General features: G+C 46.5%; 1 protein-coding gene across 1 annotated transcript in view; it reads left to right on the top strand.

Annotated features, from left to right (window-relative positions):
* The first annotated feature begins 4,785 nt into the window (after positions 1-4,785).
* The window catches only part of LOC137521935 (beta-1,3-galactosyltransferase 2-like), a 49,831-nt gene continuing 27,858 nt past the window's right edge, over positions 4,786-26,758 (top strand). Inside the window, exon 1 of the mRNA XM_068241883.1 lies at positions 4,786-4,883. The gene's annotated coding sequence lies outside the window, so the exon portion shown is untranslated. The remainder of the gene's footprint in view (positions 4,884-26,758) is intronic.

The following is a 26,758-nucleotide window of genomic DNA, read 5'->3' as shown; positions in this document are numbered from 1 at the left end:
CTGAACCTTGGCACAGGGACATGAAGAAGAGTCTAATTGGATAGAATCTTGTCATTCTTTAATTAGGGGTGTACTTACTTTTGTTGTCAGCGGTTTAGACATTAATGGCTGTGTACTAAGTTATTTTGATGGGACAGCACATTTACACTGTTATACAAGCTGTACACTGATTTACATTGTATCACAGCGCCCTATTTTCAGTGTTGTCCCATAAAAAGTTATAATAAAATATTTACTAAAAAAAAAACGTAAGAGGTGTACTCACTTTTGTGTACTGTATGTATATTTTTTAAACTGAGCTGACCGGATGAGGGACTGTGAGCAGTAATATGGGTGTAATGAGTGTAATGTAGATGCAAAGCTTGACTTTGATCCAGTTGTGTCAAACTCAAATACTCAGTGGGCCCAGATTGAAAACTGGAACCAAGACACGGGCCAACCTCGATATCAACCATATCAACTCTCCATCCCCTATACAGTTCCCTGGTGTCTAGTGGCCTCTCCCTCCCCTATACAGTTCCAGGTAGTCTATCGGCACCCCTATACAGTTCCCTGGTCTCTAGTGGCCCCCTCCTCCCTACAGTTCAATGGTGTCTAGTGGCCCCCCCTCCCCTCTACAGTTCCCTGGTGTCGAGTGGTTATCCCTCTCTCCCCTCTGCAGTTTCTTGGTGTCTTCCCTCACCATGTGCCTTCATAGTTTCATCCCTTAATCATATAGGCCCATCGCTCAGGTGCTTGTGGGCCAAATATAATGCAGAGTGGGGAAACCACTTGTGGCCCAATTTGATGGCATTGCGGGTCAAATTCAGGCTCTTCTCACGTATGGCTGCCAGAGTACTGCATGTTGCACATGCTCACTGTGGTATCAGAGGATGAACTGAGCAGAGCCGGGACAAGTGAGTAATTAATATGCAGCTACATGTCCACGGGCACCCCAGGGAGCAGTGTGGAGAAGACCATTGGAGCAGGTGGGGGTGGAGGCAGACTTTCCTGGAGTGGGGATAAGGGGGTCCCCAACTTAACTTTGCCTTGGGGCCCCGGGGCTCCTTAAACCAGCCCTGCAGAACCCCTCTGCAGTTTCTTGGTGTCTTCCCTCACCATGTACCTTCATAGTTTCATCCCTTAATCATATAGGCCCACCGCTCAGGTGCTTGTGGGCCAAATATAATGCAGAGTGGGGAAACCACTTGTGGCCCAATTTGATGGCATTGCGGGTCAAATTCAGGCTCTTCTCACGTATGGCTGCCAGAGTACTGCATGTTGCACATGCTCACTGTGGTATCAGAGGATGAACTGAGCAGAGCCGGGACAAGTGAGTAATTAATATGCAGCTACATGTCCACGGGCACCCCAGGGAGCAGTGTGGAGAAGACCATTGGAGCAGGTGGGGGGGGGGGGGTGGGGGTTGGGGCAAGACTTTCCTGGAGTGGGGATAACGGGGTCCCCAACTTAACTTTGCCTTGGGGCCCCGGGGCTCCTTAAACCAGCCCTGCAGAACCCATCAAAACTGCAGGTCCTGTCTCAGTTGCAGTCACTTGGACCCCTGCTTCTACACCTCTGGGTTGTCCCCTGAAATGCAGATTTCACTTTTTTTTACCTGCACTAAAGCGTACTACTAAGCCAGTGTTTCTCAAACATGTCGTCGTGAGGAATGCTAGTAACGTGAACATCCGATTTACATCAACTCGGTAATTTTAACACAATCAGAGAACTCGAAAGTATTTGACGAATCAGAAAATGCAGAATTTTTCCATGAAATTCGGATTACCGGGTTCATTTTAGACCAACCACAAGACCCGGATACTACCAAGTATTCCTGAGTCTTGTAAATGGTGTAAAATTTCCATGGTATTCCATTTACCGGGGTAAAATTCTGCGTTATCTGATTTGCCCAATACTTCTGAATCAACTTATAAGTACTAAGCCAATGAGAGAATGCAAAAAATTACAAAAAAAAGACACCTGCAAAAATCAGATCATTGGCGGAAATCAGAATTACCATGGAATTGAAAATCACCATTTCCGTCCATCCCTTACTAGATGGCCAATATGGTACTTTTTGTCATTCCTGCTGAGGAAGCCCATTGGGGAGGGCATAGTCCAATAGGAAATCCTGGTGGCAAATGAAAAGATGTTTTTTTGCCAGGGTTCAATGGTGATTTCATCTGACCAATAGAAATTCTCCTCAGGGAGTAATCCCATTGGAGATGGGGATGGATGTATAGAGTATGAGGCAGCCATTCAAGCAAGTTTGGAGAACACAGAAGAAGACGGTAAACTGGAAGAGCAGGGGACTAGAAGAAATGTAGAAATTTAAAGAGGAGCTGTCACCAATACTATTTCAGAAAAAAAACCACATATATACAGTAGATAAATACTTGCTCTACTTACATTATACGTACTGTCCACATTTTGATTTTAGTAATTGTTCTACTGTAAAAGAAAGCGAAATCCTTCTTAGGATTTTCCATGTTAACTGTGGATATTTGGAAGCCAATCCTGATGTAATTTCCTCCCTTATTCTCCTCTGCCTGATTGTGTATGCATTGCCCGCCCTCCTACCAGTCTTCAGACACTCCCACCCAGCTCTGCAATAGAAAATGCCATGAGAAATATTGGCCAATCAGAGAGGAACAGAGGTGTGGGAGAGGAAAACAAGAGGGAAAGAGGCTTCAGCCAATCAGACTGCATTAGTAAAGTCTGAGGGGAAAGTAAAGCAGCAAAAAAAAGACAACCCAGCATTCCCTGCAACTTCCTTTGTGCGGCAGATGTACCAAATAAGAGCCCCGGGAACTGGGGAATGTTGTTTAGAATTAGATAAGAAAACTAAGAGTGATTTGTAACTTTTGGATTGCCTGGTTAGCATCCATATTACTTGTTTCACAGATAAAAATAAAGAATTGATTTTTAATTTTATGCCAGACAGTTACACTTTAAAGTGGTTTAAAACAGATAACTTTATCTCCTTCACTTGCTCACTAATTACTTCCCTTGACAAGACACAGGACATTTACATTGTGCTTTTCTCCTGGATAACTCAAAACACCAGAGGAGAAAAGGCACACTGGCTAACTGAACAGGAAGTCGATATTCAAACCCTGGTCTAGCTGTGGTAGAGGCAGAGCCCTTAACCATTACTCTATCCAGCCACTAGGAGTACATCTAGTAGTTTGTCCTGCAGCCAGCAATGATATCAGTTAGTATCAGTGAGGTGCAAATATGCATTCAAAAGACATCAAAATATGTCAGAGCAATATCATAGTGCTTCATATTCATGTGTTACTGTGTTTAAAGGACAACTGAAGTGAAACGACTATGGAGGCTTCCATGTTTATTTCCCTTTAAACAATACCAGTTGCCTGGCAGCCCCGCTGATCTATTTAGCTGCAGTAACAACAACAAATAACATTTATAAAGCGCTTTTCTCCCGTGGGACTCACAGCGCATAAGCATGGCTCCGACCATCGTGGTACAAAGGAAGAATTTTATAAGTCTGCAAATGCCAGGCTAAACAGGTGGCTTTTCAGTCTGGATTTGAATAGCTCCAGGGATGATGCTGTCTTTACTGGGTGTGGCAGTGAGTTCCAAAGAGTAGGGGCAGCATGGCAGAAGGCTCTATCTCCAGATTTTTTTGAGGTGCACTCTGGGAGTGGCCAAGTTTATAGAACTTGCTGATCTGAGGTTGTGAGAGGTGTGGTGCAGCTTCAGCAAGTCCTTCATGTATCCAGGGCCCAGATTGTGCAGGGATTTGAGTGTCAGCAGTCCTGACAGTAGTGTCTGAATCACACCAGAAACAAGCATGCAGCTATTCTTGTCAGATCTGACAATGTCAGAAACACCAGATCTGCTGCATGCTTGTTAAGGGGCTATGGGTAAAAGTATTAGAGGCAGAGGATCAGCAGGACAGCCAGGCAACTGGTATTGCTTGAAAGGAAATAAACATGGCAGCCTCCATATACCTCTCTCTTCAGGTGTCCTTTAATGTTTTAGAGGAAAAAAATATTTTGTGTATAACCCCACTTTAAAGGACTTTAAACTGAAGTGAAAGGTATATGGAGGCTGCCATATTTATTTCCTTTTAAGCAATACCAGTTGCCTGGCGGTCCTGCTGATCCTCCGCCTCTAATATGTTTAGCCATAGCCCCTGAACAAGCATGCAGCAGATCAGGTGTGTCTGACATTATTGCCAGATCTGACAAGATTAGCTGCATGCTTGTTTCTGGTGTGACTCAGACACGACTGCAGACAAAGAGATCATCGGTGCTGCCAGGCAACTGGTATTGTTTAAAAGGAAATAAATATGGCATCCTCAATTTCAGTTGTCTGTTAAAGGCGAAAAAAAATAAGTTTACAGATAAAAATGCTGAAAGGAGACAGAAGTGCACAGAAGAAACTCGTATACTGTATGTTACAGTACTTTACTGGAGTTCTTGAACTTTTTTTTTATTCTATTTTTATTTTATTTTTATTTTATTTTATACATACAATTTTTAAACTGTGAAGACTTTTGTGTAATGTGCTGTATAAAATCTAAAGTTGATTTTTTTTTTTTTTTGGGGGGGGGGGGGATCTACAGATTTATTCCTATTTGATGCCCTCACCTTTTGATGTTTGAAAGAAAAATAAATAAATAGATAAAAGTTATTTTAGCTGAAGCTGTCAAATTAAAAACACAGTTTTTAAAGTAAAAGAGTACAAAAAAACCTGCATCAACTCATTGCTTGCATTTTACAGGAAAATTGAAGAAGGGAAGTCAAAGTCCAGCAGAAGTAAGATGGCACGAGACAGAAGTGTACCAGTCATAGATATGGTCACTTTTAGTCCTACCTCCTTGCATGGTGCAGAGCCCAGGGTAGCCACAGAATCTGGATTATCTGAATCAGGTATATTTCTGACCTATTTAGTGCCCCAGGGAGGACAACCTGTGAAAACCCTCCGCCCTCTACAAACAAACAAACAAACTATGCAAACTCCAGACCTTAAAGGACAGGCGAAAATAAACAAATTAAATAAACAATTGTATCTATCCTTCTTCTCCTAAAAATGACTTTTCAAGATATTCCACAGTTTTATTTTATGTTTAAATCTACTTTTTAAGTTTTAACTGTTTTATTGTTTTTGCTCAATGACACATTCATTGAAGTATGCCAGAGCTAAAATCTATGAACCATTGACCCTTTTTTATCTCTTTCCTACTCTCAGAAGCCATTTTCTGCTAGGAAAGTGTTTTATAGTTGTAATTTCTTATCAGTGAGGGTCACATTGTAGTCTGACTCAGTCCTGACTCGGACCGGCCACTTACATACCTGATGTTTAACTCTTTCAAGCAGAGAAAGGAGCACAGCCTAGTTATTTGTGTGCTGGGCACTGTATATACACATGTCTATCTCATCAGGTCACATGACACCTCGGGAGTCTTTTAAGAGTCATATCAATTCAATGCAAGTGTTTAGGATGAACTGAGAAATGAAGAAATGTGTCCTACTTGAGAAACACGTTCCTTTCCTGATTCAGTCCCATCAATTCATTTGAACTGTGCTAAAAATGTGTTAAGCATGCCTGCTCTTTGCAGAGGGCAAGGGGAGAGGATGAATGTTATACCATCAGCCAAGTATTACACTACAGGAGACAATGAAAAACTGGAATACAGGGGGCACTCCAAAAAGCTTTTGTCCTCCAGCCTAGTCACCTCCTCTCACTCTCGCATCCAAGACTTCTCACGGGCTATCCCTTTCCTTTGGAACTCTCTCCCTCAGCCGGTTCATCATCATGCCACAAGTCTGGAAACCTTCAAACGTACTCTGAAAACACACCTGTTCAGACAAGCCTATAATTTGCTATAGGCAGCACTGAAGTCACACTGGCTCACCCACTAACCCCTGTGTTTCCTTCCCTGTTGTTTCCTCCCCACTACCCTCTAGATTGTAAGCTCGCAAGGGCAGGGACCTCCTCCTAGTGTTTCTGATACCGCTGTAATTTTAACATATGTACATGTACCAACTACATATCAACTATGTATGTATTTGTATTTATTCTATTCAATGTCATGACTGTACAGTGTCTTTTACTTCTCATGTATATTTGTTCCCTATTATTTGTTGGTACTATGTACAGCGCTACGGAAGATGTTGGCGCTATATAAATAAAAAATAATAATAATAATAATACTGTATGCTGCAGACTGCATGGAATAGATTCCAATCAGTGTACAGGGTGCAATTTCATGCTGTGTGCAATAGATTGCATTCTGGGCCTTTGCCTGGACAGCCTGTGCCATGAAACAGCCCTCCTCTAGATTTTGTTTTCAAAGACATTTTAAACAAACCGGGTTAATAGCGTTGAATATACAACTGCATTTTGAAAATTGTTTTTAATTTTTGATTTGCTAAAAAAAAAAAATAGCCATAGCTGTAGCTGGCAATTTCCTGTGTCTCTGCGAAGAACAACTGACATTAATACTTGGATATTTTTGACTGCTTAAAGCGGTATAAAACCCTAACATAATATTCAATAAAAACATGTTTTCCTACGTTTTATATGCCATACGGTTATCATATTTGCTTTTGTGCATAAGTATTATTATTCATTTACAAATTATACGTTCCCAAAGTACACTTTTTTTTAAAACTCTGAGAGCTTACTTTGCATTTTATTCATAACTGCTTTATTCATTGTCTAACTTAAGCATACATGCTTTCTGATTGTCTCAGTGTCTTTAGGAGACCCGACACTGTCAGAGAAGGCTTTGTTTACATTCCTCACGTGATACAATTAAACACAAGGTAACATTATCTGCAACTTCAGATGTGTCCAGCTCTGCTGGCAGGGAAGTTTCTAAGTCCTGTGTGTAACCCTTTGAATGCAGTTCTAGTAAAAAAAAAAAAATGCTGGTTGTATATAATATGCTGTAAATAATCTATTAGAGCAAAGTAGAAATGTTGAGTTTCATTCCGCTTTAACTACTTCCGGATCCTTGGTACCGTAAGCATATCTACGACCCTGTATGAGAATCATCTGTTTCCAGTCTCGATAGCTGTGCCTGTGATTCCGAGAGCTTGCAGCAACAAGATGCAAGTTCTCATTCAAAACAGACCCAACATTTCCAGGTTTCTATTAATAGAACACGGTCTCAGTAGCACCATCTCGTGGCCATAAAGTAAAAATATATCCAATTACACCATAATAGAACTTTTCATGGAAAAAATATTATTCGTTTTTTCATTTTATTGTTTTTTAACCCCTTCCACCCCTGCCCCATAGTTATCCAAATAAAACGCTTGTTAAAAAAATAAAAGAAATTACATCATTTAAAAAAAAATTACATAAATCCTTACATAAAAACCTTAGGGACTTTTTTTTAATACATATGTCATAAGGGTATATTACTGTTACATTTTGCAAATAAATTCCTGTAATAAGTGATATAGTATTAAAGATTCCTAAATGGAAAAAATAAAACGTGGGTTTTATGTATAGAAGCAAATTTTATTGTAACAGCGAGGAGAACGCCAGCGCATACCACTAAGGCTGCATCTGAAATGACCACCAGCTCAGTGTGCAGCACCTATATAGACTTTCTACACACTTCGCATTCAATTCAGATGCAAATCATATGCAAATCTGCTACTACTTATCATGCAAACAGGAAACTCAGGAGGAGGGGCTGGGAGCAGCTAACTTGACAGTTACATAGTTACAAAGTTAAAGGGATACTGTAGGGGGGTCGGGGGAAAATGAGCTGAACTTACCCGGGGCTTCTAATGGTCCCCCACAGACATCCTGTGCCCACGCAGCCACTCACCGATGCTCCGGCCCCGCCTCCGGTTCACTTCTGGAATTTCTGACTTTAAAGTCAGAAAACCACTGCGCCTGCGTTGCCGTGTCCTCGATCCCGCTGATGTCATCAAAAGCGCACAGCGCAGGCCCAGTATGGTCTGTGTCTGCGCAGTACACTCCTGGTGACATCAGCGGGAGCGAGGACACGGCAACGCAGGCGCAGTGGTTTTCTGACTTTAAAGTCAGAAATTCCAGAAGTGAACCGGAGGCGGGGCCGGAGCATTGGGGAGTGGCTGCGCCAACACAGGATGTCTGCGGGGGACCATTAGAAGCCCCGGGTAAGTTCAGCTCATTTTCCCCCGACCCCCCCTACAGTATCCCTTTAAGGAAAGGATTTATTAAACTAGGAGGTACTTTAGCTTCCAATATGGTTTGCATGCAAAGTATATTATACTAGACACTTGCGCCACGGTGAGGCAGACCTCCGGGCAAGTGACCTAACCTAAATTTAAAACCTCGGGAGCAGCTAAGCAGAAAAAAATGTGTAACTTACATTTGGTAGAACAGCGAGGAGAACGCCAGCGCATACCACTAAGGCTGCATCTGAAATGACCACCAGCTCAGTGTGCAGCACCTATATAGACTTTAGTAGCAGATTTGCATATGATTTGCATCTGAATTGAATGCGAAGTGTGTAGAAAGTCTATATAGGTGCTGCACACTGAGCTGGTGGTCATTTCAGATGCAGCCTTAGTGGTATGCGCTGGCGTTCTCCAGTCCTCGCTGTTCTACCAAATGTAAGTTACACATTTTTTTCTGCTTAGCTGCTCCCGAGGTTTTAAATTTAGGTTCGGTCACTTGCCCGGAGGTCTGCCTCACCGTGTCGCAAGTGTCTAGTATAATATACTTTGCATTATTATTATTATTATTATTATTTAGTATTTATATAGCGCCAACATATTCTGTACAGTGTATATATATATATAACTGTCCCTCAAAGGAGCTCACAATCTAATCCCTACCATTGCCATATGTCTATATTATGTAGTGAACGTACTGTAGTCTAGGGCCAATTTTAGGGGGAGCCAATTAACTTATCCGTATGTTTTTGGAATTGCATGCAAACCATATTGGAAGCTAAAGTACCTTCTAGTTTAATAAATGTTAGCACTTGTCTTGGATGCAGGGCATGCATTTTTCAGTCTGGCAGAGGCGGTGTATGCCTATGCGATTAACCATTCAATTGCAGCATGTGTTTAGGGATGCGCAGCCTTTCCCCCCACCTTTCCTTAAATTTTATTGTAAAACTATAATGGCTGAAAACTGAGAAATAATGTTTTTTTTTTCTTTTTTTTTATTATTCCTTGTACAATGCATATAAAATAAAAAAATTCTTAGCATAAGGTACCATCCAAAGAAAGCCTAATTTGTGGCAATAAAAAAAACAATATATTTTTAATTGCAGTGTGATAAGTAACAATAAAGTTATTGCTGAATGAGTGGGAGAAGTGCTAAAATGTGAAAATTGTTTTGGTTTTAAACCACTTAGGGACCACAGGCTTTACCCCCCACCCCCCTACTGACTAGGCTATTTTTTACAAATTATGCCACTGCAGCTTTAACTCCTTGCTGCGGGGCCGTACAACTCCGCACACAAGCAAGTGATTCCCCCCCCCCTTTTTTTGCCCACCAACAGAGATTTCTGTTAGTGGGCTCTGATTGCTGCTGCCATGTTTGTTTGTTTGTTTGTTTTTTGTCTTTTTTGTATAATAAATTTTACTTTGTTTTATTTTTCTATTTAATCCCCAGTCTTCCCTCCCCCCCACCAGCCAATCACCACGATCAGCTGTCATAGGCATCAGTCAATGACAACCGATTTGTAACGATTGTGGAACTTTCTCCGTGATCAGCACACAACGCGTGCGCTGATACGGCGGAAATCCTCCACAAGCGTGTAATTGCAGGAACCCAGCAAAAGGTGCTACGCACCCGTAGAGGGAAATTCCTGTCGGCAGATGGCGCTGAGGAGTGCAGAGGAACCAATCCTCTGTACCTCCACAAATGCCAGACAGGAATTGTACGAAGCGCAGAACGCAATCGCAAGGGAAGCGATTGCGAACGAGAACGAGCAAAGGGACAGGTTGTACGTGTGTGCGCCAATCTAGTCGCCACCCCGCGACAGCGCACACACAACAGCAGATACGAAACAGAAACGCAACCGCAAGAAAGGCGATTGCCAAAAGTGACACAAGGCAGATCAGAACAGAATACGAGGTTAGCAAAGGCACAGCAAATAATACAATGAGGAGATACGGAAAATAACAAACGCTAACTGAACGCGAACACCGCACTCATTCGCAACAGTGCACGCGTGCATGCGCGGTCTCCACGTGATAAGCACAATAGAGACAAGCACGCCTAACTAACCATCGACAGACAAACATGTAACAGAGGACGCAAGCGCTTGCTTAACGGTTACCTCACCGAGCCTCCAGCAAGCGTTCATAGCAGACAAGACAGACACACGAAAACAGGGACAAGCGAGAGATAGGATCCACAGCACTAGCGAAAGTGGCTAGCGCGATCCAGGAAGACAGAACAGAAGGATCCACAGCACTAGCGCTAGGCGAGTGCGATCCAGACAGACAGAGTAGCAGAACAGAAGGATCCACAGCACTAGCGTTAGGCGAGTGCGATCCAGGCAGACAGAGTAGCAGAACAGAAGGATCCACAGCACTAGTGAAAGTGGCTAGCGCGATCCAGGTACAGAGTAGCGGAACAGAAGGATCCACAGCACTAGCGGAAAGTGGACAGCGCGATCCAAGGAGACAGAACAGAAGGATCCACAGCGCTAGCGCAAGATGCTAGTGCGATCCAAGTGAGACAGATCAGAAGAGATAGCTGGTAGCAACCGCTGCACCAGCTATACTCCAAGAACAGAGATCAGAACCATTTCCTGTCAACCAACGCTGGGACAGGACAATCGCAACAGAACAAACAAACAGATAAGCAATCCTAACTGCACTAAGGAAACCTGCCTAGTGCAGTTTTCCAGGAATTACTCTAAGATAACTTCAACAAGAAGTAGCATGGCTGACACTCTCTAGGAGTGTATACTACAAACCCTGAAGGAATGACCAGCCAAGCATTGTGGGAAACACATAGTACTTATAGTACACGCCTCCAATGAATGTGGCCATGCAATTTGCATGACAACGTATGCAAATTCCTCAGCAAACACAAGCTTCAAAACTGACAGAAGCTCTCCTTTCCAGAGTCCTGCAGCATGCAAACCTAAACAATGGTCAAAAAGCTGCCTGCCTGCACAGGCAGCTGAGCAGATCATTACAGTACCCCCCCCCCCCCTCCAGGGTCGAATTCCAGACGACCCTCAAAACTGATATCTCCAAACCACTTTAACAGAAGACTCATGAAGGTCGGGACAGCCCGACAAGGTCCAATTCCAGAGTCAGTCCACCCAAAACCGACCTCATCGGAAACAGAAGCCACCGAAACATGCCCATCAGCACTACAAGTCTCAGCGTAACACCCATCAGGACTGTGGATACCAGAGAAGAAGCCACCGACACCCTCCAGACAATACCCACCACCTTCCAAGGAGCGTCCGAAAATACCAAATCTGCCACAAAACCTGTTCGAAGTGTCTCTTTCAAAACAAAAGCCGCTGTTGATCGTATTCAGGGTACCAAGCAAAACTTCTCTCGGAATCTCCCAGAACGCCTTGAAGCTCCGCAGAGATTCCAAGAAGCCAGAACGCTCACCATGCTCACATGGAGAGCTACCAAGCACCCCCATGGAACCTATGACAGTTCCAGATTCAGAATTAGCAGGACACCCATCGAGATCAGGACTTTCAGGGACCACTTCTGGGCATGCAAGCAGGCAGGCTAAATCAGAACATGTCTCCACTGAGGAAGCATCTGAGTACGCTGGTAACCGAGGCACACTTGGGCTTTCTGGGTCACAGAGCACACTGGGGTACACCAGCACAGGAGAAACCTCAGGACACGTCGGGGAACTGCCAACCTCAGAGTCCGGCACGACCAGACCAAAACCAGGACCGGGCAGAAAATCATCACGAGTAGAGGTCACAGGTACTGGTATTTCAAAAGAAGACTCAGTCTCAGGCTTAGAGATCTCAATGACTGTAATGGTATCTGACAGAAATTCATCATTGACTACCCATGACTGAAGCTCCACCAGAGTTGAAAAGGTAGCCAGCAAGGCAGCAATGCCCACGGAAGAGGGCAACACCTCAGAAGGACTTGGGGGGCAGGAGACATCTCCTACAAGTTCTGCACCCTTTGGGAGGAACTCGGAGACCTCCAGAACATCAAACAAGACCTCAGGAACATCATTTCCAGGTTTTCTAAGAAGGATTCTGAACTATCCATGTAACAGGGCTGAACATTAAATACCTCCTGCAGGCAGGGCAGATGTCCCAGGAATGGTTCCACCATAACCTGAGACTGAACTTCATCATAATTAGGGGGATGTACAGGAATATTTACTGGAACACAAACTGACTCCCCAACCTCACTCTCACTGTACCCAGAATTCTGTGTGGCAGTCAAACTAGCTTGTAACTCCAAAACTGCAGAAAGACAGGTGAGTATAGTGGCAATACCTAGACGAGCCTCTAGGGACACTGCAGGGGATTCTAAGCAAGGCCACATTGACTCATCCAGAGTACAGGGTGCAGAATCAGCACTTCCCTCAGAGCAAGAAAGGGGCTCACAAACGTCAGTGTGAAAGGAAAACATGTTTTTATCCATGGTACAGGGCAGGCTCAGAGAAACTCTCTCTGGACAAGGCAAGGAAGGTTCAGCATCAGATTCGCAAAACCGAAGCGCTGTCTCACTCTTAGATTCGGCTAACAATGTCGAATCCGAGGAGTCAGAACGCAAAACCTGCGAATCAAAAATCACTTTAGGTTGTGAAAGTGATGCTTCCATAGCGCAAACCTCCGCGATCTGCGGAGCAGACTGCAAGGCATCTAGGACCGAAACACTGGAGCAACTGTCACCAGGCAACGGGCCCTTACAGGTGTGAACAGGGTGAGACAGAGACTCATCTGTAGAAGAAATAGCGACATCAACAGGATAAACTTTATTAGGCATATTAATTTTACTTTTGACGCTGCATAGTCGAGAAACTTTCCCCATAGCAGGGTCACAGACGGAAGATCTCAAAGATCTGTTTCCAAATAAACAAGGTTCCCACACATCCTTGAGGAAACCGGCAGACTCATGCCGATCACAATCTGCAGGAACATCCGAGAAACAGGCATCAGATCGCACAGATTCAAACTGCACACTGTCAGGAGAGAATCCTTCAGGATTTGCACAGGAATCAACCACAGCGGCACACTCATTCATTTCAGATTGCACAAAGTCAAGACTCTCATGCTTTACCCCAGAAAGGCAGGAACAATCATCCGAGAACGATGTTTTTTTATTGGAATCAATCGGTTGGTGTGTGCAACTCACCCAAAATGGTTTGCCATATATAGATCACCAGATCCACATCATCCTTGTCACATTCATCGGACTCAATCAGAAGGTACTTAGAATCGAGACAAGCATTCAAGACATTTTCGCTTTTTGCGATGTAAAAATCGCAAAAGGCTTTCCAATCAAAATTGAATTCCTCCAGCAAGGCCCCAACCTCCCAGGAAGCAAACAGGCCAGTATCCAGAAAATCTCCATAGGGATGGAGATCAGGAACAAGAACAGATTTTTTAACTACTTTAATATAGTGTGCGATCCTACCTATAGCAGGATCCACATAAGGTTTGGATTGGGGCAAAAAAGCCGGAGACGGAACAACATCCTTATAAACATCAACAGGGAGTGTTTTATTCCGATGCTTGCGTTTTTTAGTTTTTCTCTTTTTAGCCACTTTGCATGTCTGCTGTTTAAAACCTGAAGTGGCAACAGACACATTGAACTGATTGTCATACTAAAAAGTTTTGCATGGAAGGGAAAGATCAGCTGACTTATCAGCAGCTACACATTTAATCAGAGCAGGTGGTAAGCCAGGCAGTTTAAACCAGTGAGAGAATATCACTGCAAGCAACTGATACAGATTACCATTCCAAGAATTATTTTTTAGCACATCATATGCCCAGGTGAACAAATCGTCTTTTAAGAGCACCTAGGCAAACTGAAGAGCCGACGGAGACGGATCAGTAATCTGAAAGGTGGGATTCAGACAAAACCTCACACATTCAGAAAGAAATTCCGCCTTGGTCTCTGAGTTTAGCCTTTTAAAGCTCTTAAAGACACAGGACCCAAACTCGACAAAATCGTACAAATCAGAAATTCTGTCTGCACTGGGGTTTTCGGTTAGGCTGGTCACACTGTAACGATTGTGGAACTTTCTCCGTGATCAGCGCACAACGCGTGCGCTGATACGGCGGAAATCCTCCACAAGGATGTAATTGCAGGAACCCAGCAAAAGGTGCTACGCACCCGTAGAGGGAAATTCCTGTCGGCAGATGGCGCTGAGGAGTGCAGAGGAACCAATCCTCTGTACCTCCACAAACGCCAGACAGAAATTGTACGAAGCGCAGAGCGCAATCGCATGGGAAGCGATTGCGAACGAGAACGAGCAAAGAGACAGGTTGGATGTGTGTGCACCAATCTAGTCGCCACCCCTCGACAGCGCACACACAACAGCAGATACGAAACAGAAACGCAACCGCAAGAAAGGCGATTGCCAAAAGTGACACAAGGCAGATCAGAACAGAATACGAGGTTAGCAAAGGCACAGCAAATAATACAATGAGGAGATACGGAAAATAACACGCTAACTAACTGAACGCGAACACATTCGCAACAGTGCACGCATTCATGCGCGGTCTCCACGTGATAAGCACAATAGAGACAAGCATGCCTAACTAACCATCGACAGACAAACATGTAACAGAGGACGCGAGCGCTTGCTTAACGGTTACCTCACCGAGCCTCCAGCAAGCGTTCGTAGCAGACAAGACAGACACACGAAAACAGGGACAAGCGAGAGATAGGATCCACAGCACTAGCGAAAGTGGCTAGCGCGATCCAGGAAGACAGAACAGAAGGATCCACAGCACTAGCGCTAGGCGAGTGCGATCCAGGCAGACAGAGTAGCAGAACAGAAGGATCCACAGCACTAGCGTTAGGCGAGTGCGATCCAGGCAGACAGAGTAGCAGAACAGAAGGATCCACAGCACTAGCGGGAAGTGGACAGCGCGATCCAAGGAGACAGAACAGAAGGATCCACAGTGCTGGCGCAAGATGCTAGTGCGATCCAAGTGAGACAGATCAGAAGAGATAGCTGGTAGCAACCACTGCACCAGCTATACTCCAAGAACAGAGATCAGAACCATTTCCTGTCGACCACCGCTGGGACAGGACAATCGCAACAGAACAAACAAACAAACAGATAAGCAATCCTAACTGCACTAAGGAAACCTGCCTAGTGCAGTTTTCCAGGAATTACTCTAAGATAACTTCAACAAGAAGTAGCATGGCTGACACTCTCTAGGAGTGTATACTACAAACCCTGAAGGAATGACCAGCTAAGCATTGTGGGAAACACATAGTACTTATAGTACACACCTCCAATGAATGTGGCCAGGCAGTTTGCATGACAACGTATGCAAATTCCTCAATGGTCAAAAAGCTGCCTGCCTGCACAGGCAGCTGAGCAGGTCATTACACGATTGCTCCTGAGCCTCCCGTGTCACACAGCTGTCCCCAGTACAGCGCTGCTGTCGATCGCATCGCTGTACAATGTAAATAGACGGCTGTTTCGCTGTCTAACAGTCTCCTAGCGGCGATCGTTGCTGGGAGACTGATGGGGGAGGGGAGCTCGATCTCCTTCAAAACTCTGTCCCAGGAATTCACGCCAATTGGTGTGGCGCGGTTGGCAAGTGGTTAAGGGGAAAAAACTGTGATCCTGAAGTGGTTAAAGGGTGCATACAATGTTTACTTCAGCAACAGCCATGCTGCTGGATTTTCTACTGACAATCACATGGTACAAATCTGCCTTACGTTCGGCAGCATTTTTTTCTTCCATAGAGCTGTGCTTACAGAACTAAATCCTGGTGTAATGAGGTTGGAGGACACTAGGTGGCAGTGGAAAACCTATGTGATCCAACAAACCTGCACTGGATTAAATTGCCGGCAATTTCTGTGATCTCATATGACCTTTACCATGGCCATATCAGGTTTTCTAAGGTTTGTGAAATAGCAGTGATGTGACTCAGTCATGGGAATCTTTGCACTAAACACGGTACTTATGACTGAAATTGCATTACTGCTATTCCACCAGCCTTCTAGCAATTCTCAATTTGATCTGATATAACGAAGCTTACGGTTGCAAACGTTTCCCCTGTGACAAGTTTTAAAAGAATAAAGCCCAGGTTTGCTGCATCAGAACATTTTCCCGCTGGTCTCCAGTGATCTCCAAGTCTTGTAGATCAGAGGCAGGGGGCCATATCTTACTCCAGGTGATAAGTAGCTTACAGATGCAAGTTACTTATCACCTTGCCGTCGTGCAAGGATTACCGGCAAATCCTATTGCTGGTTTCCTTCACGTGATGGCCGATCGTTAGGGAGCATTACTCATTACCTTTTATTGGGCAATGGGGAGTGAGGTTTACACTGTGGTACTTCCCTTTAGCACCACGGCCTCGCTCCCCACACATGCGCACACTAGTGTTGGGCGAACACCTGGATGTTCGGGTTCGGGCCGAACAGGCCGAATATGGGCCAGATGTTCGGCATGTTCGGCCCGAACCCCGAACTCAATGCAAGTCAATGGGGACCCGAACATGCCGCAATACGGCCCCCCTATGGGGTCGCAGGCCTAAGGGAGGAGCATGCCCCGATCGCGGGGGGGGGGGGTCGGAAATTTCCCCCACCCCCTCCGCTAGCGCTCCCCCCTCTGCCCGCTTCCCCATAAAAAAGTTGGCGTAAAGTTAAATAGTACCGGTGGTGGCTGCTGCAGTGGCTGGCTGGCAGTGGTGTGAGTGAGGAGGAGGAGGAGGAGTCCGAGTATGACGCGTTGAGGCCGGGCAGCGGGCGGTTCAGTGGTAGTACCCTTGTGGTACTTCCGCCCTTTTTCTGACCTCACGTCCTCTACGTGATGACGCATACGAGGGTACGCGTCACGCGTACCCTCGTATGCGTCATCACGTAGAGGACGTGAGGTCAGAGAAAGGGCGGAAGTACCACAACGGTACTACCGCTGAACCGCCCGCTGTCCGGCCTCAACGGGTCATACTCGGACTCCGACTCCTCACTCACACCACTGCCAGCCAGCCACTGCAGCAGCCACCACCGGTACTATTTAACTTTACGCCAACTTTTTTATGGGGAAGCGGGCAGAGGGGGGAGCGCTAGCGGAGGGGGTGGGGGGAATTTCCGACCCCCCCTCGCGATCGGGGCATGCTCCCCCCTTATGCCTGCGACCCCATAGGGGGGCCGTATTCGGCCGAACAGGGGCCCTGTTCGCCCGGGCATTGAGCAGTTCGGGCGAACCCGAACAGTTTGGCCGAACACCATCAGGTGTTCGGCCGAACTCGAACATCACCCGAACAGGGTGATGTTCTGCAGAACCCGAACAGTGGCGAACACTGTTCGCCCAACACTAGCGCACACGCGCCAAACATCCGCTGCCATCTTCAGCCACAGCATCCAGGGGTCTCCCTTAATAAGGAGACCCACCAGAGCTCACCGTCGGGTCACTGCACATCTCTAAAGCCCCCCACTTAGCTGTGCCGGGCACCCCTGTCATTCTTCATAACGCCGTTAATTACCCCATTGAGTTATTGTCTGAGCCAATGAAATGGCTCTGACAGCGGACCAATGGGGAGCCCCGGCTGCAGATTCAAAGATGCTTTGCCAGGGCTCCGCTGCACACAGTAATAACGGTGACAGATACACTGTAATTACGCAACTGAACTTGTGGCGAGAGGCGTCTGGTAATTAGCGGCGGTATGTATAATGACTGGCGTGCCCAGCCTAGCTACATGGTAGGCTTCAGGGGGCGGGGGGTGCTTACCGTTTGTAAGTTGAATTTGTTTGTAAGCCGAGTCCTGTGTTATACGCAGGAAAACGTGGAAAAATAGTTAACTTTTTGACAACTCTGGTACATATAGCTAAAGCAGTGTTTTTTATTGTGTTCATTGTGCTTTTAATGTGTTTTACAATAGTTCATACAACACTGTAACATGTAACCACAAAAATATGCTGTAACAAAAACAGTATTATTATTATTTATATAGGCCCGACATCCTCCGCTTCGCTGTACAGAGTATATTGTCTTGTCACTTAACTGACCCTCAGAGGGGCTCAAAATCTAACCCCTTCCATAGTCTTATGTCTATATCATGTAGTGTATGTTTTGTACTCTAGGGCCAATTTAGCAAGTAGCCAATTAACTTAGCTGTATGTTTTGGGGATGTGGGAGGAAACCAGAGTGCCCAGAGGAAACCCACGCAGACATGGAGAGAACATACAAACTCCATGCAGATAGTTCCCTGGCTAGGATTTGAACCAGGGACCCAGCATTGCAAGGCGAAAACGCTAATCATTGCACCACAACGCTAAAAAGTATAATATATTTTGTGCATAGAGACACCTTTGTATTGTAGGTTTCAAAGGTTGTAACTGGAGTCATCTGTAAGCAGGGGACTGTCCATACCATTATTCAAGGGCATAACAATAGTCACTGCCACCTCCGCAACAGCAGGGAGGGCCCAGGATACACAGGGACCCCTTAGAGGGGGCAACACTGAGGGCTATAACACAGAGCTGAGTGTAGAATGATCTCTGGTCTGCACTTCTGCTCTCCATGTTGACACTGCTCTCATGATTTGCCTGGAATGTGAAGGCATACCTCCCAACATTTTCAAATCAGAAATCGGGACACTTAGGCCACACCCCCAACCACACACCCAATACACCCCTAGTCATGCATCCCATAAAAATTTTCTCCGAATTTTTTTTAAATCAATATACCTTCATCTGGTGGGTGGGGAGGAGGATGCCACTGGAGAGGAGGCCATAAAAAATTCCTTGATCATTGCTTTAACCCCTCTCTGCCCATTGCCGGCCGGGACACTGGGGGGTCATAGCGGGAGAGCCCCCCAAATCGGGGCAGTCCCGCAGGATTCGGGACACTTGGGGGGCTTGGTGAAGGTGGTTATCCCAAAGACAAGACATCAACATGACAGCCAGGCATCTTTTCAGAAGGAGATTAGCAATGGCAGCCTATTGTCAGTACAGGTGCCCTTTAAAGTTTGCTGTTCAAGGTTCTCTATTGCATCTGGATGTGAATTATCTAGAAGCAATAAACTGCTTTAAACAAACAGAAACTTAGCTTTTAACTTGCTTAGGCCAGGAGTACAAGGGTTATCCAGGGTGAGTCATGTTACCAGTTCATGTTCCAGTGTGTAGCTCCACCCTCTAGTTCGCAAGTCATTCTGCACATATTACCTGTACACACCTGAAGCAGTTAAACGCCCAATGTCCACCCAGGACCTTCAGCCAGTGTTTGCTGGATGGGCGCCACACTATAAACGGAATCTCCTAAGGCACTTTATTGACCCGAGGAAACTAGCAGAGACCTGTGAAACACGTTTTTTTTCCTCTCGTTGTCTGAATTGGTTCATCTGGAGAGGTAAGATTCCATACCTTATATACATTATATCATATTTTACTCTGAGAGAGATATATTTTTGGGAACCTTCACCCTTCTTCATTGCACACTGTAACAAACACGGAAGAGACAGCTGCGGTGAACAGCGCTACCACTGCAGCTGCCTCTATCTCCCTGCCTAGCGATCTATCCGATCCTCAGGCGTCTAGCACGCCGAGGACGGGTTTGTCAGCAGCACATAGGGTCGCGTGCGCACAGACGGGACCTTTATGAGGGGAGGAGGCACGTCAGCTGACCGGCCGAACGGCTGACGTCAGAGGAGACGTTCGCCGCTCCTCATTGGTTGATGGGAGTGGGCGTGCCGAAGGGGTCTCCTCTGCTTCTCAAGCCTTTCCGAATCACTCGCAACTTGTCTGCTGTTGCGAATACTTCGTGTTAGCGCTCAGACTTCAGTTAGATCCAGTGTGCTTTGATCCGGGAGGAAACCGGGGATTTCACACAGTGATAGGATTCGTTTTGATAGCTATAATTATAATCGTAATACTGTATTTATCTGTGTATGACTCTGGCTTGTTCTGACTACTCAGTGATTCTGTACCTCTGTCCATCTGATCTTGTTGCAGACTCTGCCTGTTTTACCTTCTTGCCTTCTGCCTTCTGATTTTGTACCGTATCTGTCTGTCTGTTGCCAACTCGATCAGTCCGACCTCTCTACTCTCACCAGAGGGCCCTTGTCTCTGGTGAGGGGCTCTGTACTGTTAGTACCCACCAGCTCCTCTGGTGAGGTATAGCTAAAACTATCAGTACTACTGTTGCACCAAGCACAACACTTTGTTACTTGCTACCACGTTAGCGGTCTTGTATACTTGTATTATTGGTGATTCTGCAGATCACCATATAATCAGGTATATATCTGTATTATAGGTGATACTGCAGATCAGCTAATAATCAGAATTCTGTTTCTTGCTGACACAAATCGTTACACACACTACATCTCCTTTGGAGGTGTCCTTCCCACTAGTGTGTTTCCATACACAACTAGTAAGGATCCCAAGGCCAAGAGAGCAATTACCCAGTTCCGACAGGACCTGGACCTTCCCCATACTGTGGTGTCATCCACAACTAGTACGGAACCAAGGAGAGCGACCACCCAGTTCCAGGAGGACCTTGACCTTCTCCATAGTGTGGTGCCATCCACAACTAGTAAAGACCCCAGGAGAGCAACCAGCCAGTTGCAGCAGGGTCTGGACCTTTCCCATATTGTTATGCCATCCACAGCTAGTAAGGACCCCAGGAGAGCAACCAGCCAGTTGCAGCAGGACCTGGACCTTTCCCATAGTGTGATGCTATCCTCAACTAGTAAGGACCCCAGGAGCAGAGCCGGGACAAGGTCCTCCAGCACCCAAGGCTGAGACACCAAAGTGCGCCCCTCCATCCCTCCCACCCCAGCCATCACACACTGATTGCTATTAGACTAAGAGGCGCCACAGGGCCCACAACCTCCCTAACACCTTAATATCTAGTTATCTGGCTTGCAGTCACTGCCATGTATCCCCTTTTCTTATTTCTTTCTGCTTCAAACACAATTAGGAATGACAGCTGAATGAATTCTGCGCCCCCTCCTACACTGCGCCCTGAGGCGGGAGCCTCTCCAGCCTATGCCTCGGACCAGCCCTGCCCAGGAGACCAATTACCCAGAGCCGGCAGGACCTGGACCTTCCCCATAGTGTGGTGCCATCCACAACTAGTAAGGACCCCAGGAGAGCGATTACCCAGAGCTGGCAGGACCTGGACCTTCCCCATAGTGTGGTGCCATCCACAACTAGTAAGGAACCCAGGAGAGTGACCACCCAATTCCGGCAGGACCTGGAGTACCGAGCGAGGACTGTGTTTTCCCCATAGGCAGTATACGGTGGTTGCACCAACTTTGTGACTATAATTACTCTTGCAATATTGAGCTATCCCTATATCTTAGGATACTGCACCATTAGGCTCCTGGTCTCATCTCTGTCAACACAGGCTACCATGCTTCCCTCACAGTGACCGTCCCAACGTCTAGAAAAACTGAAATGTTTGTAGTGTTCATTTGTATTCTTAAGTTTTCTATCATAACCACCATGAGTGCCTTACTCTATTACTCCTTCAAACTATAGTAACTAAAATAACTCCTTCATACGAGCTATATAAGGAAAAGCATAACCAGCCCCGCATTCGCTCCTGATGAATAGCTAATGCTACAAAACTAGTCGAAGGTCAGCACGTGGCAGCAGTGGGCGTGGATGTGGAGGGATTTGGTGGATATAGCAGTGGTATTCAAGCCAACCCAGTGGCCAACACATGGGGTTGAGCCTGTTACAAATCATTGCCTGTTTTTTTACTGGACTTTTGTAAGTGTGCACTCTTTTTATAATTAAAGTGGTTTTACAGGTTTACAATATAGTGGGCCTAAATGTGTTCATTTTTTGAGGCCTATCGATCCTATCTGTACCAGTAAGAGAGAGTGGCAGCCGATATTCCCAGAGTGGCAGGGGGCAGTCAGATGACCCCACAGGTGCCCATCTAATGAAGGGTTAACAGTGAGGGTTAACTAATTAGTTAACAGTGAGTGCCTACCACTTGGGCAGGGCCGTTTCTTGGGCAGTACAGGCAGGGCAACTGCCCTGGGCGCAGACCGGCAAGAAGAAGAAGGGGGACGCAGGTAGAAGGACATAACTCCTAGGGAGCTAGTGACGTGTGGTGCAGCCAAGTGGAAGAAGAAGGTTACCAACTCGATCACCTTCCTTGACTCTTCCTGGGCTGCCTGCGTCAGACATCAAGCCATCATCACGTCACCACCACGTGATGACACCTGATAGTGGTTCTGCAGGCTGTCAGCTATCAGGCTTTCCAGGTTCTCTTTGCATGTGTGTTTTTCTGGTCCCTGCTACCTCCTGGATGAGCGGCTGGTCACTAGTGAGTAGGCAAATCTACTTGTGACCTGTGGCTGTGTGACTGTCCCTAAAGAGGAAGGGTTCCCGAGTCCACGGAGGTTTGAGGGAAGGAGGCGCAATCTTTTACACTTTGTCCTAGGTGCAGTTTCGCCTAGAAACTGCACTGCTCTTGGGGTGTGGTGGTGGTGTCTCGCTGAATATAGCTGATTGACTGCCTAATTAAATTGCCATTAGAAGCATCATGGACTTAGGCTGCTTTCACAGTGGGACGTTACAGGCGCATGTTAGAGCAGCCTGTAACGCAGCCCACCGCACAGTAATGAAAAATCAATGGGCAGTTCACAGTGCCCACGTTGCGTTACAGTATAACGCTGCACGTTCAATTAAGGTGCAGCATGCTGTGCGTTATAGGTGGTTTTAGCCACGTTAGACTGTTTGCACATGCTCAGTAATGTTTTTTTTTTTTTCAGTGCAGGAGAGGAGGAGGGGAGAGTCCGCTATTGTGCCTAGCCACATGGCTAATTAATATTCACTGCACTGTGCTGACGTAACTTGTTTTTTTCCTGGAGCAGCCGCTTTGTGCGGCGATTGGCTGGCGGGACCACGTGATGCGGAGTGTTCCGATCACGTGGTCTCCACAGTCTTTTGACGCATGCACCGTTTTCGTTCTACCAGTATCGAACGAAAATGGCGCACCAAGAGACGCATAACGCGGCTCTATGTAGCGTCCAACTTTAGCACCACCATGCGTTGCGTTAGGAAAATGTTATGCGACCTTAACGTCCCCTGCAACGCAGCGTCCCTGTGTGAAAGAGCCCGAAAGGATCAATAGTGCGCAACTTGTTTGAATTAATAACTATTTTATACCCGGGGCTGATTAATATTCTCCTACTAAACCTTGTATAGCCAGCCCTATTACCTAACTCAATTCATCCCTCAAACTCCACACCTAACATAACTCCTCTGCCGCAGTGCTGGTTATTATTCTCCCCCTTAGCCTAACTTCACTGGGCAGGGAGAGGTGTAAATTGGCAGAGATTAACTGGATTTAGGAGCAGAGCTACTGCACACAGCTCTGCCTCTACCAGGCAGCAACATCTGCGACTTCACAAGTATTTTAGAGGGGTAAATGCCTCGTTCTGCTGTTGGGATGCGGCGAATCAGCTTGGATCTTAATGCTTAAAGCGGAATATAACCGAGAATTTCTTCTTTGCTCTAAAACATTATTTACAGCATATAATATACTAACAGGGCTGACTCTTTCTTCCCGCATCCGAACTGCTTATAATCTTATCTTGTGTACACATTCTTTACTTGATACATTTATGTAAACATTCTCTGGCTGTGCTGGACTTCAGCTGATGAGTGCTGAAGTGAAAAACAGATCAGAAATAACTAGGGCAGCATTTACAACAGAATGACAACAATTATAAATAAAATGCACCAGCAGCTTTCAAAGTAAATTAACTGAACTTTGGGAAGTTAGAATATCTAAATGAATAGTAATACTTATGCACAAAAGAAAATATGATAATTCTATGGGTTATAAAAAGTAGGAAAACACATTTTTGTTGAAAATTTTGTCAGAGTTTTAAACCGCTTTAACCACTTCACGACCGCCCCCATCGGCGGGGGCGGCTGCGGGAGTGGCTATGCGGCGATCGCGTCATTCGTGACGCGATCAGCCACCGGGGACTGGCTCCGCCCCCCGTTCGCTGTAACCCGCCGGCCGTTCGGAAGCGCCGGCGGGTTACTAGCACCCGGATCGCCGCGTGTACTGTGTATAATAGGCTTTGTAATGTATACAAAGCCTATTATACTGGCTGCCTCCTGCCCTGGTGGTCCCAGTGTCCGAGGGACCACCAGGGCAGGCTGCAGCCACCCTAGTCTGCACCCAAGCACACTGATTTCCCCCCCCCTGCCCTCTGATCGCCCACAGCACCCCTCAGACCCCCCCCCCTGCCCACCCCCCAGACCACTGTTTGCACCCAGTCACCCCCCTAATCACCCATCAATCACTCCCTGTCACTATCTGTCAACGCTATTTTTTTTTTAGTCCCTAATCTGCCCCCCTACTCCCTCCTGATCACCCCCCACCCCTCAGATTCTCCCCAGACCCCCCCCAGACCCCCCCCCCGTGTACTGTATGCATCTATCCCCCCTGATCACCTGTCAATCACCTGTCAATCACCTGTCAATCACCCGTCAATCACCCGTCAATCACCCCCTGTCACTGCCACCCATCAATCAGCCCCTAACCTGCCCCTTGCGGGCAATCTGATCACCCACCCACTCCAATAGATCGCCCGCAGATCCGACATCAGATCACCTCCCAAATCCATTGTTTACATCTATTCTCTCCTCTAAACACCCACTAATTACCCATCAATCACCCCCTATCACCACCTGTCACTGTTACCCATCAGATTAGACCCTAATCTGCCCCTTGCGGGCACCCAATCACCCGCCCACATGCTCAGATTGCCCTCAGAACCCCCCCCCACCTTATCAATTCGCCCGTGCAATATTTACATCTGTTATTCCCTGTAATAACCCACTTATCACCTGTCAATCACCCATCAATCACCCCCTGTCACTGCCACCCATCAATCACCCCCTGTTACTGCCACCCATCAATCAGCCCCTAACCTGACCCTTGCGGGCAATCTGATCACCCACCCACACCAATAGATCGCCCGCAGATCTGACATTAGATCACCCCCCAAGTGCAGTGTTTACATCTCTTCTCTCTTTTAAACACCCACTAATTACCCATCAATCACCCCCTATCACCACCTGTCACTGTTACCCATCAGATTACACCCTAATCTGGCCCTTGCGGGCACCCAATCACCCGCACACACGCTCAGATTGCCCTCAGACCCCCCCTTATCAATTCGCCAGTGCAATATTTACATCTGTTATTCCCTGTAATAAGCCACTGATCACCTGTCAATCACCCATCAATCACCCCCTGTCACTGCCACCCACCAATCACCCCCTGTCACTGCCACCCATCAAACAGCCCCTAACCTGCCCCTTGCGGGCAGTCTGATCACCCACCCACACCAATAGATCGCCCGCAGATCTGACATCAGATCACCTCCCAAGTGCAGTGTTTACATCTCTTCTCTCTTTTAAACACCCACTAATTACCCATCAATCACCCCCTATCACCACCTGTCACTGTTACCCATCAGATTAGACCCTAATCTGGCCCTTGCGGGCACCCAATCACCCGCCGACACGCTCAGATTGCCCTCAGACCCCCCCTTATCAATTCGCCAGTGCAATATTTACATCTGTTATTCCCTGTAATAAGCCACTGATCACCTGTCAATCACCCATCAATCACCCCCTGTCACTGCCACCCACCAATCACCCCCTGTCACTGCCACCCATCAAACAGCCCCTAACCTGCCCCTTGCGGGCAGTCTGATCACCCACCCACACCAATAGATCGCCCGCAGATCCGACATCAGATCACCTCCCAAGTGCAGTGTTTACATCTCTTCTCTCCTCTAAACACCCACTAATTACCCATCAATCACCCATCAATCACCCCCTACCACCACCTGTCACTGTTACCCATCAGATTAGACCCTAATCTGCCCCTTGCGGGCACCCAATCACCCGCCCACACCTCAGAACGCCCTCAGACCCCAGCCCTGATCACCTCGCCAGTGCATTGCTTGCATCTATTTCCCCCCTCTAATCACACCTTGAGACACCCATCAATCACCTCCTGTCACCCCCTAGCACACTTACCCATCAGATCAGGCCCTAATTTGCCCCGTGTGGGCTCCTGATCACTCGGCCAAACCCTCAGATCCCCCTCAGACCCCCTTCCGATCACCTCCCCAGTGCATTGATTGCATCTATTTTCCCCTCTAACCGCCCCCTGAGACACCCATCAATCACCTCCTGTCACCCCCCCTAGCACTCCTATCCATCAAATCAGGCCCAATACATCCTGTCATCTAAGAGGCCACCCTGCTTATGACCGATTCCACAAAATTTGCCCCCTCATAGACCACCTGTCATCAAAATTTGCAGATGCTTATACCCCTGAACAGTCATTTTGAGAAATTTGGTTTCCAGACTACTCACAGTTTTGGGCCCGTAAAATGCCAGGGCAGTATAGGAACCCCACAAGTGACCCCATTTTAGAAAGAAGACACCCCAAGGTATTCTGTTAGGTGTATGGTGAGTTCATATAATATTTTATTTTTTGTCAAAAGTTAGCGGAAATTGGATTTTTATTGTTTTTTTCACAAAGTGTCATTTTTCCCTAACTTGTGACAAAAAATAAAATCTTCTATGAACTCACCATACCCCTAACAGAATACCTTGGGGTGTCTTCTTTCTAAAATGGGGTC

The sequence above is a fragment of the Hyperolius riggenbachi genome, chromosome 6 (genome assembly GCF_040937935.1).
Source record: "Hyperolius riggenbachi isolate aHypRig1 chromosome 6, aHypRig1.pri, whole genome shotgun sequence".
NCBI lineage: Eukaryota > Metazoa > Chordata > Amphibia > Anura > Hyperoliidae > Hyperolius > Hyperolius riggenbachi.
This window is presented reverse-complemented; position numbering and strand designations above follow the sequence as displayed.